Source organism: Crocuta crocuta, unplaced genomic scaffold (genome assembly GCF_008692635.1).
Source record: "Crocuta crocuta isolate KB4526 unplaced genomic scaffold, BGI_CrCroc_1.0 scaffold26, whole genome shotgun sequence".
Lineage (NCBI taxonomy): Eukaryota > Metazoa > Chordata > Mammalia > Carnivora > Hyaenidae > Crocuta > Crocuta crocuta.
This window is the reverse complement of record NW_027532249.1, coordinates 10,644,794-10,657,999: the sequence shown is the minus strand read 5'-3', so window position 1 is coordinate 10,657,999 and position 13,206 is coordinate 10,644,794.

Below are 13,206 nucleotides of genomic sequence, written 5' to 3'. Positions count from 1 at the left end.
CAGCAAACACACTACAAATATTTACTCTCATCATATAAACTATATTACATTTAAGGTCACATATGTTCTGTGTAGTTTTATATTGATGAAAGGTTTGCTAAGTAGGGACTGAGAAAATATGGATATTTTTAATGTATCAAAATTTAGTAAAGAGGAATAATGAAACAAAATTTTGATAACAATCATTGAAAATTATCTTCTAGCATTTCCACAAGTGAATTATTTCACTGTTTAAATTATCAGTGAAAAAGTGGGTTTTTTCCTTGAACAAATGAAACTTTCACAGTGTAAAAATGCCTATCATACATGTTACTATCATACACAATTTAATCTACAATTTACTGCGGATTTACTTTCCCAGAGATTTATACACCAGTTCTTCCCTTTTATTTCAATTAGTACCAGTTATACCATATGCAATATGTCAAAACTCTTTCTCAGAAGAGACAACTCAATCGATACTGAAATGTTGCTTGACTCTTAAAAAATGAACACTGCTTACTTTCAATTCTCTACAGAAAGACACTGTTTTCTGGTACACTTGCGTACATTGTCCATATGATGGATACATACTTTGGAAAATTTATCTTCTACTCATAGTCCTAGAAAGATCATTAATAGTATATGACATTTTAAAATAAATTTGGGGATTGAAATAAAATGACAGCCATTTAAAGCCTCATTTGAGTATTCATCACTTATTTATGTGTGATTAAATGAGACCCTGTCATTCCCAACCTGGCTGAGTTGAAGCTGAGTATAATCCACTTAAACAGTTTTTACCAAAGGTCAGAAACCATTTTGCATGTTAATTAGAATATGAGTGGCTTATTTGAAGACAATGTCAGGACTGTCTCCAGAATGGATAATTAATGATTCTTTAGGACTGGAGTGTATGCCATTTGAACAATAATGTTAAGAATTATTTGTTTGTCTTACTGCCTCTTTGTACTGGCTGGAAGAGACACTTCTAATAAAATGTTCAGCTTAAGGTCAAAAGAATGATGTTAATCTTAGTAGAGTTTACTGATTCCTACTCACCGAATTAAGAAGCAAATGGTAAAGAAAGCTAATATGTAAAGAAAACAGAAAAGGGTTAAAGAGATGTTAAGTAACATACTTCTTGTTGCATTATGTTATTCTTATTATTACATTTAAAAAATTTCTGTTAAAAAGAAGTAATGATTCACTGAGTTTTCCTATTTCCTATCTACTCTGTTGACTGAGTAGACTCACTGAATGTGTTCAGTTGATTAGTCTCAAACCTCATCCTTTATTAAACAAGTCATCACATCTAGTTTGTTTCCTTGCTAATCTCTTTCAAACCTATATGTTATGTCTACTAGCCCTACCACTTCCCTAGATTTATTACATCCAATCGACCCTTTTGTGTGGCTCTACCCTAATTTATCTTATAGACTTGACATCACTTTCATCATTCATCATTCTGTTTTCAACAACATTCACCAGTGCTCTAGTGTCTAATAAGTTCAATAGCCCCTATAAATTAATATCTATAATTTATACTCCAATCTCTGCCACACTATCATATGCCAGGCTATTCTTCTAAATCCTCTTGAACAAATATGTATCCTCACCTTCCTGTTCTACTAATTTTATTGTTCTCAAAGATCTTCCAGTGTGTTTATTATTTGAATATAGTTGATACACAATGTTACATTAGTTTCAAGTGTACGACTGTAGTATTCAACAAGTTTATACCTTATGCTATATTCACAAGTATAGCTACCATCTGTCCTCATACACTGCTGTTACAATACAATTGACTATATTCCTTATGCTAGGTCTATTATTCCCATGACTTATTCATTCCATAACTGGAAGCCTGTATCTTCCACTCCTCTTCATTCATTTTGCCCAATCTCCCACTCTCCTAACCTCTGGCAACCATAGGTTTGTTTTCTGTATTTATAGGTCTGATTCTGCTTTTGGTTTGTTTATTCACTTGTGGGTTTTTTGTTTCTTATTTTTGTTTATTTTTTTGTTTTAGGTTCCACTTATGAGTGAAATCATATGGCATTTGTTTTGACAATGACATATGATTTCACTCATAAAGATCTACCAGTTTAATTCTCATCTAGCCCTTAAAGGGTCAGGTTACATTTCATGTCTTCAGAGAGGTATTCCCTGACCACAGTAACCCAATGTAATTGGTACTACTATCACAAAACATTTGGGATCTTATACCTTTATAGCATACATATCTCAGTTCTCTAAGTAGACTAAGAATGTCTTGAGGACAGGTATTTCTTTTGACATTCTATTGTGTAATAGAGACAAACATCATGGGACTAATGGATAAGTATGTGGTGCTATTATCATTTTTCTTTAATTATTAGTTTATTTGTTTATAAATCCTTTAATAATTCCCACAGCAGCAAGAGCATTGTTCAAAAAAGTAGACTCCAAATAATGTTCATAAAAAAGGAAAAGTAATAAGTCTTTCATCACAGGAGTTACTTCAAAACTGAACCTAAGTGGACATTTGTCAGAAATCATACACTGATGTTTAGACTAGATCTCAAAGTTTTCTTTTAGATAAAGAATCTTATACTAGGGCACCAGGGGAACTCATCTCTTGGTTGCAGTTCAATTCATGATCCCAGGATCATGGGATTGAGCCCCATGTCCTGCTTGATCCTACTTAAGATTCTCTCTCTCTTTCCCTCTACCTCTCACCCTTGCTCATGTTTGCTCTCTCTCTCTAAAATAATAAATAAATAAATAAATAAATAAATAAATAAATAAATAAATTTTTAAAAAATCTTATCCTGAAGATTTAGAGGGAGAGCCTTATTTTTGAAAGAGTTCTTTTTTTTTTTTTTTAAATTTCTAGGAGAGAGAGAGAGAGAGCGTGAGCAGGGGAGGGTCAGAGAGAGAGGGAGACACAGACTCTGAAACAGGCTCCAGGCTCTGAGCTGGCTGTCAGCACAGAGCCCGACGCGGGGCTCGAACCCATGAACTGCGAGATCATGACCTAAGCGAAAGTCAGACCCTTAACCGACTAAGCCACCCAGGCGCCCCGAAAAAGTTCTTAACAGTAGCCTTGATTATCAGAAATTTAAAGCAGACGCCAATGAAAACACACTTAGCTTACCTTGATGTTAAGTTCAGTGTAAATATGATTAGGCTTTTCTTATTCCTTTTCTTTTTTCTCATGTCTTAGACCGAGAAGAAATACTCTGCTGGCCAATACAAAGATAAACCCCTCTTGGTGTGGAAGAGGGATTGCAAGAGATCACTGAAAAATTCATAGAAAAATAAAGTGGAAGTAGGCCAATGTTCTCTTTAAATCTTAGACTCCAGGCATTTTTAGACCCATCAACAACTGTGAAAAACCTAAATACTGACAATGGCATGTAAATCAACATATAATGTCAAACAAGCTATACACTAAAGACTTTGTCCATCTTGCTCAGCACTTTATACTCAATATCTGAAACAATTCTGACACATAGTAGGCATTCTTGAGCATTTGGTGATTGAATGAATACACTTTACCTTCTTTGGGTGCAATCGTTTTTTTATTATATTCTATTAAAATTTATCAAGATTTTAGTGATATGTATGATCTTAGTGACATATATAGTATTCCCTTAATTTTTTTTTTATTTTTATAGTTAAAAACGGACCTTGGGAAAACCTCCATTTTATATTATAGTGTTTTCTTTTCCCCTCTGTCAATCACACTGATTGTTTACCAGTCACAGCTAAATTATGCTGAAACTTGAGTATTCTCCGTGTGTAACTGTCCTATGTTTTTCCCTCTTTGACTTATGTAATTAATTTTCTTATGAATCCTCCCTTCTTCCTAAAATATAGCTATTCTTGCTTAGCCATCAATTTAGAAAATGGGGGTGGGGGGGAGTATAGTCCTTTGTTCAACTCATTAAATTTTAAATACTACCTTGGGTCAACAGGTATAATGCTAAAGAATTATATAATTGAAGGAAGAGGAAAAAAAGCATTAAGAGAAAGGGCTCCATAATGAATTTTCTGGCAGGTTGCAGAGAAAGAAGCAGCTGGGTACTTAAGGCAATAAAACACAGTAGAACCTACTGGTAAAATATGGTGATGAGTGTTTTCAATATGTTAAAAAATATGGTCATTCAGCAAACATATGCTTCAAAATGCTTGAAGACACTTAACAGGATGATATAATGATCTGAAAGCCTACAATTATGAGTCCCAACAATAGCTATATTTTAATTGCTATCTTTCATTTAGGATTTAAGAAATGCAACATAAGGAACATCATTTCTCTACTTGTAAATTTTGCAAAACCGTTTTTTTTTTTTTTTTGGAATGTGTTTAGGATTATTTTTCAAATAAAAGGTAAAATTTTTAGGACCTTGATACCATTTGACTTAACGCAATGTACTGAATATTTTATTACTATTATGAAAATGACCAAAACAAAGGGAGATTTACAAATGTAAATGCCAGAGCTAATGTTTGTGACACAATATACTATGGAAACCGCCTGGTTTAGTAACTAAGCAACAGATTAGCAACTGAAGTTCAGCATCTAATTCTGATTTTTTTTCCTGGGTCCTAGCTTTGTTTCTCATCAGCAAGCTATATAATATCATGTTAACTTATACAGGTAAAGGGTAAAAATCTTCAATAAGCCAAAATATAAAATAAATTCGTGTTGCATTTAATTTTGAAATTGCTTAAATTTTACATTAGAATATGTGGAATATAGTTGCTATGTTAGAATATCACAACACCTCACATGCATATGTATTTTATTTATGTCTATGTAATTTCATGATGAAACACAACATTTCAAAAAGCTGTGTTTTTTTCTTTCTACTACCATGTTTAATCCACCCTTGCCATCACACTACCTATCTAACTGCTAACCTACATGGAGATAGCAACATTTTTTCTGTGTTGCCTAGCTCCTTTGTTCAAACACTTACGTTGAAAGAAAATATAATTTCAAACTGAGAAGATTTCAAACTTTCTACCTTTCCTGTTCTAATCAGACTGAAATGGTGATAAATGAATTGAGATCAAGATATGAAAGAGATGTCTGCATTCCTATCTTCATTGCAGCATTAATCATAATAGTCAAGACATGGAAAAAACTTAAATGTCCATAGACAGATGAATGGATTTTTTAAAAATGTGGTATACACAGACAATGGAATATTATTCAGCTATACAAAAAAGAAAAAAATATTGCCTTTGTGACAACATGAATGGACCTGGAAGACATTATTCTAAATGAAATAAGCTGGACAAAGAAAGACAAATAAAGCATGATCTCACTTTTGTGTGGAATATGAAATTGTTAACCTCACAGAAGCAGAGAGTAGAGTGGAATTGCCAGGGGTTGGAGGAAGGGGAATAGGGAGGTTATGGTCAAAGGGTACAGAATTTCACTTATAGAAAATAAGCAAATTGTGGAGATCTGCTATACAGCAGAGTGCCTGTAGCTACAATACTGTATTGTATACTTAAAATGTTCTAAAAGGGTAGATCTTATGTTGTGCTCTTACCACATAAATAATAGTAATAATAATAAGGTGAGAAGAAACTTCAAGAGGTGATGGATACATCTATAACATTAATGGTGGTGGTAGTTTCTTGGTAATACTTATCTCCAACCTCATCAAGTGTATACATCAAGTATGTATAGCTCTGGGGCACCTGGGTGGCTTAGTCTGTTAAGCGTCCGACTTTTGCTTAGGTCATGATCTCGCGGTTCGTGGGTTTGAGCCCCGTGTCGGGCTCTGTGCTGACAGCCAGCTCAGAGCCTGGAGCCTGTTTCAGAGTCTGTGTCTCCCTCTCTCTCTGACCTTCCCCTACTCACGCTCTCTCTCTCTCTCTCTCTCCTAGAAATAAATAAAAATATATTTTTTTAAAAAGTATGTATAGCTCTTTATATGTCAATTTTTCCCAGTAAATTTGGTTTTTAATGAAATGGTAATGATACTAACTAAAAACTTGTGCTGAGAACATAATAATGCCATTTAAATGTTAATAAAATTTCCACAAATGAACAGATGTACCTTCCTGTGTCTTCAACTTCTCCATTTGAAAAATGAAAAAGATGAATATTTTAAAAAGTATATCCTACCTGTAAGCTTACTATGAGTGCAGTCACGTGCTAGCAGAAAGCTTCAAAACATTAATTATTCTACCCCACTGCCAACCCTTTATTTCTCCATAAAAACTGAAATGCAGACTATATTTGTCATCAAGCTTTCTGGATGCAATAGTAGTATTTCTGGATGCAAATGTCATTATTGGCTGCTGAGAATGGGAGTCACTCAACCATTCAGTGGATCCAGGCATTATTTTGTGAGTGTTTAATAATTTTAAATCAAGGGGCACCTGGTTGGCTCAGTCAGTTAAGTGTCCCACTCTTAGTTTTGGCTCAGGTCATGATCTCACAGTTTCATGGGTTTGAGCCCCATGTAGGGCTCTGTGCTGGTAGCACAGAGCTTGCCTGGGATTCTGTCTTCTCTCTCTGCCCCACCTCTCATCTCATGCTGTCTCTGTCTCTGTCTCTCTCTCTCAAAAAAATTCTATCTCAATATTATAAACTGACTTAACAAACTAATATAAATTAACACCAGTTCAGTATATATCATATGCTGACATAATAGAGTCAACAAGAATGACTCCTCTAGTAGGTTATAGATGTAAAGTAGTATACTACTCTGAAGGAACAAAACAATAAGGTTATAGAGAATAGGTTTGTTTTCTTTACTAAATCTTATATTTTATTCTTAATTTATTTCAATAAACAAATCTGTATTGATACCAATCAATGAGCATAAGCAGAAGATGCTGGATAAATAAGATGTAGCCACTTCCATTAAGGAGCTCACAGAGAAATGCAGAGATAGACATTTAAATAAGTACAATATAATGAATTAAACACTGTAACTGAATTGTATTTTTTTAAGTGTAGTGGTAACAGAGAGGAAGGACATAATTAGACACAGGAAATGAAATAAAGCTTCACTGAGGAGGAGGAATTTTAACTCATAAAGAATCAGAATAGTTAGGACTAAAAAGACAATGTTATCTGAGGGAAGAAAATTCTAGATTAGAGGAAGAGGATGTGGGGAGAGTATGATACTGGGCTTTGATGCTGCTCTACTTTAACTTTGTTTGGTCATAGGATAATAAACAGAAAAAGCAATAGAGCCAAGAGATGTGAACTACAAGAACTAAAATATAAGTTCAGAAAGGGATAAATTTGAGGAAAGACTAAAGGACACATCTGAGGTGGCCTAGAGATGCTTTGTTCGAGCAAACTGCATGTACAGAAATAGAGGGTGAAGACATGAGAAAATAGACTATGATAGACACAAAATAATACATGAATCTCAACAGAATGATTTGATCGAGGGGCATCTGGGTGGCTCAGTCGGTTCAGCATCTGACTCCGACTCTTGATTTCAGCTCAGGTCATGATATCAGGGTTGTGAGATCAAGCCCCACATCAGGCTCTGCGCTGCATAGGATTCCCTCTCTCTCTCTCTCTCTCTCTCTCTCTCTCTCTGCCCCTTCCCTACTCTCTCCCTTCTTTCCTCCCTCTCTCTCAAAAATAAATAAATAAATAAATACATACATACATACATACATAAGTACATAAATAACAAATATTTTTTAAAAGAATGATTTGGCCAAGAAACTTTAGCCTGTCTTGTAGATGCTTCTAGCTTAGTGGTTTTGTAAAATACTTGGAAATAACAAAGATTACAGGATACAAAAGGATATTCATAGAATAAGAATCTCAAATATCAAACAATCAAAAAGTCTATAAGGAACATTAAGAAAAATGCATCTGTCAAACATGTGTTTCTAAAAGTATGTAATTTCAATGTTACTATTTCTGACAAAACCTAAATTTCTCTGGTTTGCACGTTGACATTTAGAGTGTTCTTAAATTTTCATTGGGACCCAAGTGATTCAGTCACTAAAGCTCTAATTCTACAGAATTTATAGCCTTAATTCTTGGCCATATTCTCAAACTGCTTTCCTTCACCTGTCTGACCTCCTGTGTCAGACAAGTTCAACCATGCGCTAGCTGGGGGCAAATCTCAATGCAAGCTCCTAATGTGGCTCAAGATGGGATGCTGGAGTTCAATAAATATTGATTGATGGTAATAGAGATGGTATCACTCTTAGATTTGTTGTCACTCTGCCTGCAGGAAATCACTGAGAGTCTGTGCTGACAGTTTCCATGGCAGCAGAAATTAAATGCTAGCAAACTTGGAGCTATACAGAAGTCATGGGACAGCATCAGTCTGAACCGTCCATCATTCATGATTTTTTGTATTGTCTCAGCAGAAAGAGCAGGCTGAGAATTTTCAATATATTTACACTGTGAACAGTAAAACTCTATGATGACTATACCATGGCTTTCATGGGATTATAATATTTCAAAGCAAAATTATAAATTTGTGGAGTGGGGAGAGTGAGGCACATAGTCCCTTGTCATGTTTTAACCTCAGGCCATGGAGGGGAGAACTTTCCTGGACTTCTGGAGGCTACCTTGGAGAAAGTATGTCTGGCCTCCATCAGCCCATTGTCTGCACCTTCCCAGGGCTCTGGTGGCCAATCATATTGCACAGAATCTGACATATTCATTAGGCTACATCACTAGCAGAGGTACCATTGTCTAAAAGGCATCTCTCATGCTCAGTTTCTTCCAGAACTTTCTGTATCTATCCTCCTGGATGTTTTCCATTTGTGACTGTATGAGTGCCGTCCTTCCTACTGAAAATGATAGTCCTGAATCTGCTCTGCAAAGTATCAGCCCTCATCTTTTCTCTCTCTCATCTTTTTACAGACTCCTAGGAGCAAAGACAAATCTTTGTAATGACAAAGACAAATCTATTCCAAGCTTTACTTCATCTTTAAACCTAAGCCAAGGTATTCTTAGCCAGTTTTTGCCAGTACTTTCCATTGTTGTGTATGATACTCAAATCAACAAAATGAGCAGTTTGTGATTCTTGTGTATGTTCAGTATCAGAACAGTAGAGTGGAAGCATTATTAGAACATTTGTTTTCTCCATTTAAAATTAAAATTCGTNTTGGTCTAATATACAAAAGCAGCAATTATAATAACATACTAGATATTCCTTTCAGCACTTTACATACATCAACTAATCCATTTATCCAATCAAATGTGGTAAATTAACTATTATTGTATCCATTCTAAATACACACACATTGAGACACAGAAAAGACTAATAAATAGCCCAAGGTCCACAATCAGTAAAGTGTTTGAGACAGAAGTATAAACTCAGGAAAATTAAAAAACCAGATTTTATATTTCTATTGTGTTCTGTGTGTCTATTGTGGTTTCTTTGAATGAAACCTCATAAATAAACTAAAATAAACTGAGATGGTGAAACTTACTTTAAAAAAAAAAAATCAGAATGTATACCAAACAGTTGGAGCTTTTCAAATCCTGAAGTCCTGACAAATGGAAAGAATTAATAAGGTCTCCACAATGATGATCAAGGACATTTGAAAAATACACACAAGAAGCATAAAGGAGTTTAGAGAGAATTAAAAAGATAAGCACTATACTTTCAAATACTATTTACCTTTAAAAAGGGATATGTTTCATAAAAAGTTCTTAGAACCTTTGAAAGTGATTTGCAATAAGTTTGAAACTTCTGCTACTTTCTAGTTTTGGCAAATTACTAAAATAATGTACCTCACTAATAATACCCATGGTTGGCTTACTGAGAAATTTTTAACCTTAATATTCACTGGTATTAGTAAGTATTTGAGGAAATGTGAATTCTCCTACACTGGGGAATATTAATAGATGTAACAAATATAATGACACTTCAAAAACCTTAAAATCCCTTTGACCCAGGAATTCCACTTCTTAATATTTACTCTAAGGAAACAGAGATGGGTAAATTATTTTAAGTACAAAAATTAATTATTGCATCAGTAGTGAATAATATACTAAATAATTAGGAACCATATAAATCTCCAACAAGAAGAATTTGGTTAAAGAATCTAAGTACTACATACTTTAACAGAAGACTATGCAATCATTAAACCAGAAACATAAAGAATATTCAAAAGCTCTGNGAGGTATCACCATCCCAGACTTTAGCCTCTACTACAAAGCTGTCATCATCAAGACACTATGGTATTGGTGCAAAAATAGACACATAGACCAGTGGAACAGAATCNAGCACTGGGTGTTATATGGAAACCAACTTGACAATAAACTATTTGTAAGAAAAAAAAAAGAATATTCGAAAGCTCTGTATATTTAGGCTTCTTAAAAAAAAAGCCAGCAAAAAAACCCCAGTATATACAAAATGATCCCAACTTTTAAAATGAAACTTTGTTTAAAAAGAAGAAACACATGAAACAAACAAAAAATCAGTAATCCTCTAGGTTCTTCTTCTTATGGGATATTTTTATGTCTTAATATTTACCCCAATTTTGTAAATTTGTGTGTACGTTTGTATTCCTCAAAATTAAATAAAAATCATACAATTTAGTAATGAGTTGCCTCTAAATATAACATTAAAGGGGCACCTGCATGGTTCAGTCAGTTATGCGTCCAACTTTGGCTCAGGTCATGATCTCGCAGTTTGTGAGTTTGAGCCCTATGTCGGGCTCTGTGCTGACAGCTCAGAGCCTGGAGCCTGTTTCAGATTCTGTGTCTCCCTCTTCTCTGTACCTCCCCCACTCATGCTCTCTCTCTCTATAATAATAAACGTTAAAATAAATTAAACATAACATTAGAATATATTTCAAAGCAAAAAATGTGGCTATAAAATTTTTTACATTCTGTTTGTATTATAGCTATTCATAAAGTTTGACATAACCCTTAGTAATATGAACAGAAATTTAATGTTATTTTGGATATAATGCTAAAAAATAAGACAAGAATAACAGATAAAGCAGCAAGATTTTGAGCCAATAATAATCTCTTTAAAAATTCTTTATATTTTATTTTTATTTTTGAGAGAGAGAGAGAGTTGGGGAGTTGCAGAGAGAGAGGGAGACACAGGATCTGAAACAGGCTTCAGGCTCTGAGCTGTCAGCACAGAGTCTGATACAGGGCTGGAACTCGTGAGTTGCAAGATCATGACCTGAACCAAAGTCAGATGCTCAACCAACTGAACCACCTAGGCACCCAGAGCCAATAATAATCTTTAAATATTCTAGAATACAAGTCACTAAATAACATTCTTCAAAAGTAGAATGATACTTTTGAAGTATGTATAAAAACTCAATCTTTAGGGAAAGACAAAAACGAGAGAAAAAAAGGACATGGTGATATAGAAAGGGTCAAGAAATTATTTCCTTTCCTTTCACACACAAAGAGAATGTTACTAAGCTATTACTATAAAACTACCCTTAATTCTACTCATTGAATTGAATTAGTTGCTTTTTTCCCAAAACATGCATCTGTAAAACCTTGTCTGTGAATGAATGCAAGATTCATTGAGACTTAAGAGACAATATTTCTATTTCCAACGACCTGGAGAGCACAAATCCAGACATACCTCTTTCTAATCAAAAACAAAAAAGGAAAAAAAGGAAAAAAATGTGTGCAGTATTAGAGAAATATGTGTAAAATAATATACTTGTATGCATTTATGAGCTAAACAAAAAGTAAAGGAACTTAAACTAAGAACAAGTATATAATGATGCTGGGAACAGAGAATTAAGGGTCACAATTGAGTCAATGTATACTTGTATACATTTTGTTGAACCAGAAAAAGTCATGTTTAGTTTTTTCTCATCCTTAGGTCTTCAAAATACAGAAGACTAAACACACATTCTACGTTTAGGAAATTGATAGAAATAATTCCTTCCTTCTAGCCCCTTACTCTCTTCCCCTGTTCCACAAAGGGCTATGTGTACCTATGCTTGTAGGGGTGCAAAGAGGAAAGAACCTCCCACCCACTAGGGGAATCAGGTCTTGGTGTTGATTATGGGGTGAAAAAAAGTTCCTGAGAATTGAAATCTTCATTAGGTCTCACATGGGTTTGCAGCCAACTTTTAACTTTTGATTTTCTGAAGAATCTCAGATCAGAAATTAAGTTTAAAGTGGCTCCAAAGGATATACAAGATTCTGATCTAGTAACATTGCTCATAAGGATTGGATAATTTCCAAGGTCCCTTTGTACCATGTGAATTTTGAAATATCTGCATTATAATTTTTATAATTTAGAAAGTAAAGTGATCCTAGACTGAGCATTTCTCTAGTATGTTCCCTTTAAGGACTGCTTATGGAAATATTCCCAGAATCTATGAACTTATGAAGAATGGCTCTTTGGAAAATATCGCACAGGCTGCAGTATAAAATGGAGGTGTTCCATAAGCTAAATGCTCACTACTTCCTGAAATAATCACACAAAATCTCACTTGAATACCTTATCTATTATTTTGAATCAGAGTGGCTATTATATAATATTTAGTGATATGCCTATTTTTTTCTGAAGTTATTCTAAATTTCTTAAGTATCTGAAAGATACCTTGAAATCAGAACTATCTTTCAAATTAAGAATAAATGACCTAGTGGGTCTTGGTTGGCTCAGTAGGTAGAGCTTGCCACTCTTGATCTCAAGACTAGGAGTTTGATCCCCGCGTTGGGCATGGGGCTAACTTAAAATTTAAAAATAAGATAAATGACTTAAATTGATGTAGTGTCCTATGTCTTTGTTTTCTTGATTTTTAAAGAACTTATTAGTATCAAAAACAAAGCAAAACAAAACAAAAAAACCACTAAGGATGAAAAAAAGCTTTCAGATACAAAAATAGATAACATTTCTGGTTGCAAAAAGGATGTTGATACCTTTGCTCCAACTTTAAAATAAAATCACATAAAGGATAACTTATAATAATTAAACTTAATTTCAAGCTGTTTTTAATGGCACACCCACGCGCACGCACACACACACACACACACACACACACACACACGATTAGCTTTGATTTTCAGAAAGTACCAAAATATGCATAAGAGAGAAGAGAGCATTTGAGACTTTATAAATTCTGAGTGAGGGTTCTTGGGTCACTGAACGTAGAAGAAATCAGGATATATGAAGCAAAGTATATAAAAAGAAAAAGAGAACTTTCATTTGGGATATCCTCAGTAGAAGCCTAAAAGCCTAGCTGATTAAAGAATGATAACAGACTTATCTGTTAGGGCAATGTGTCCAG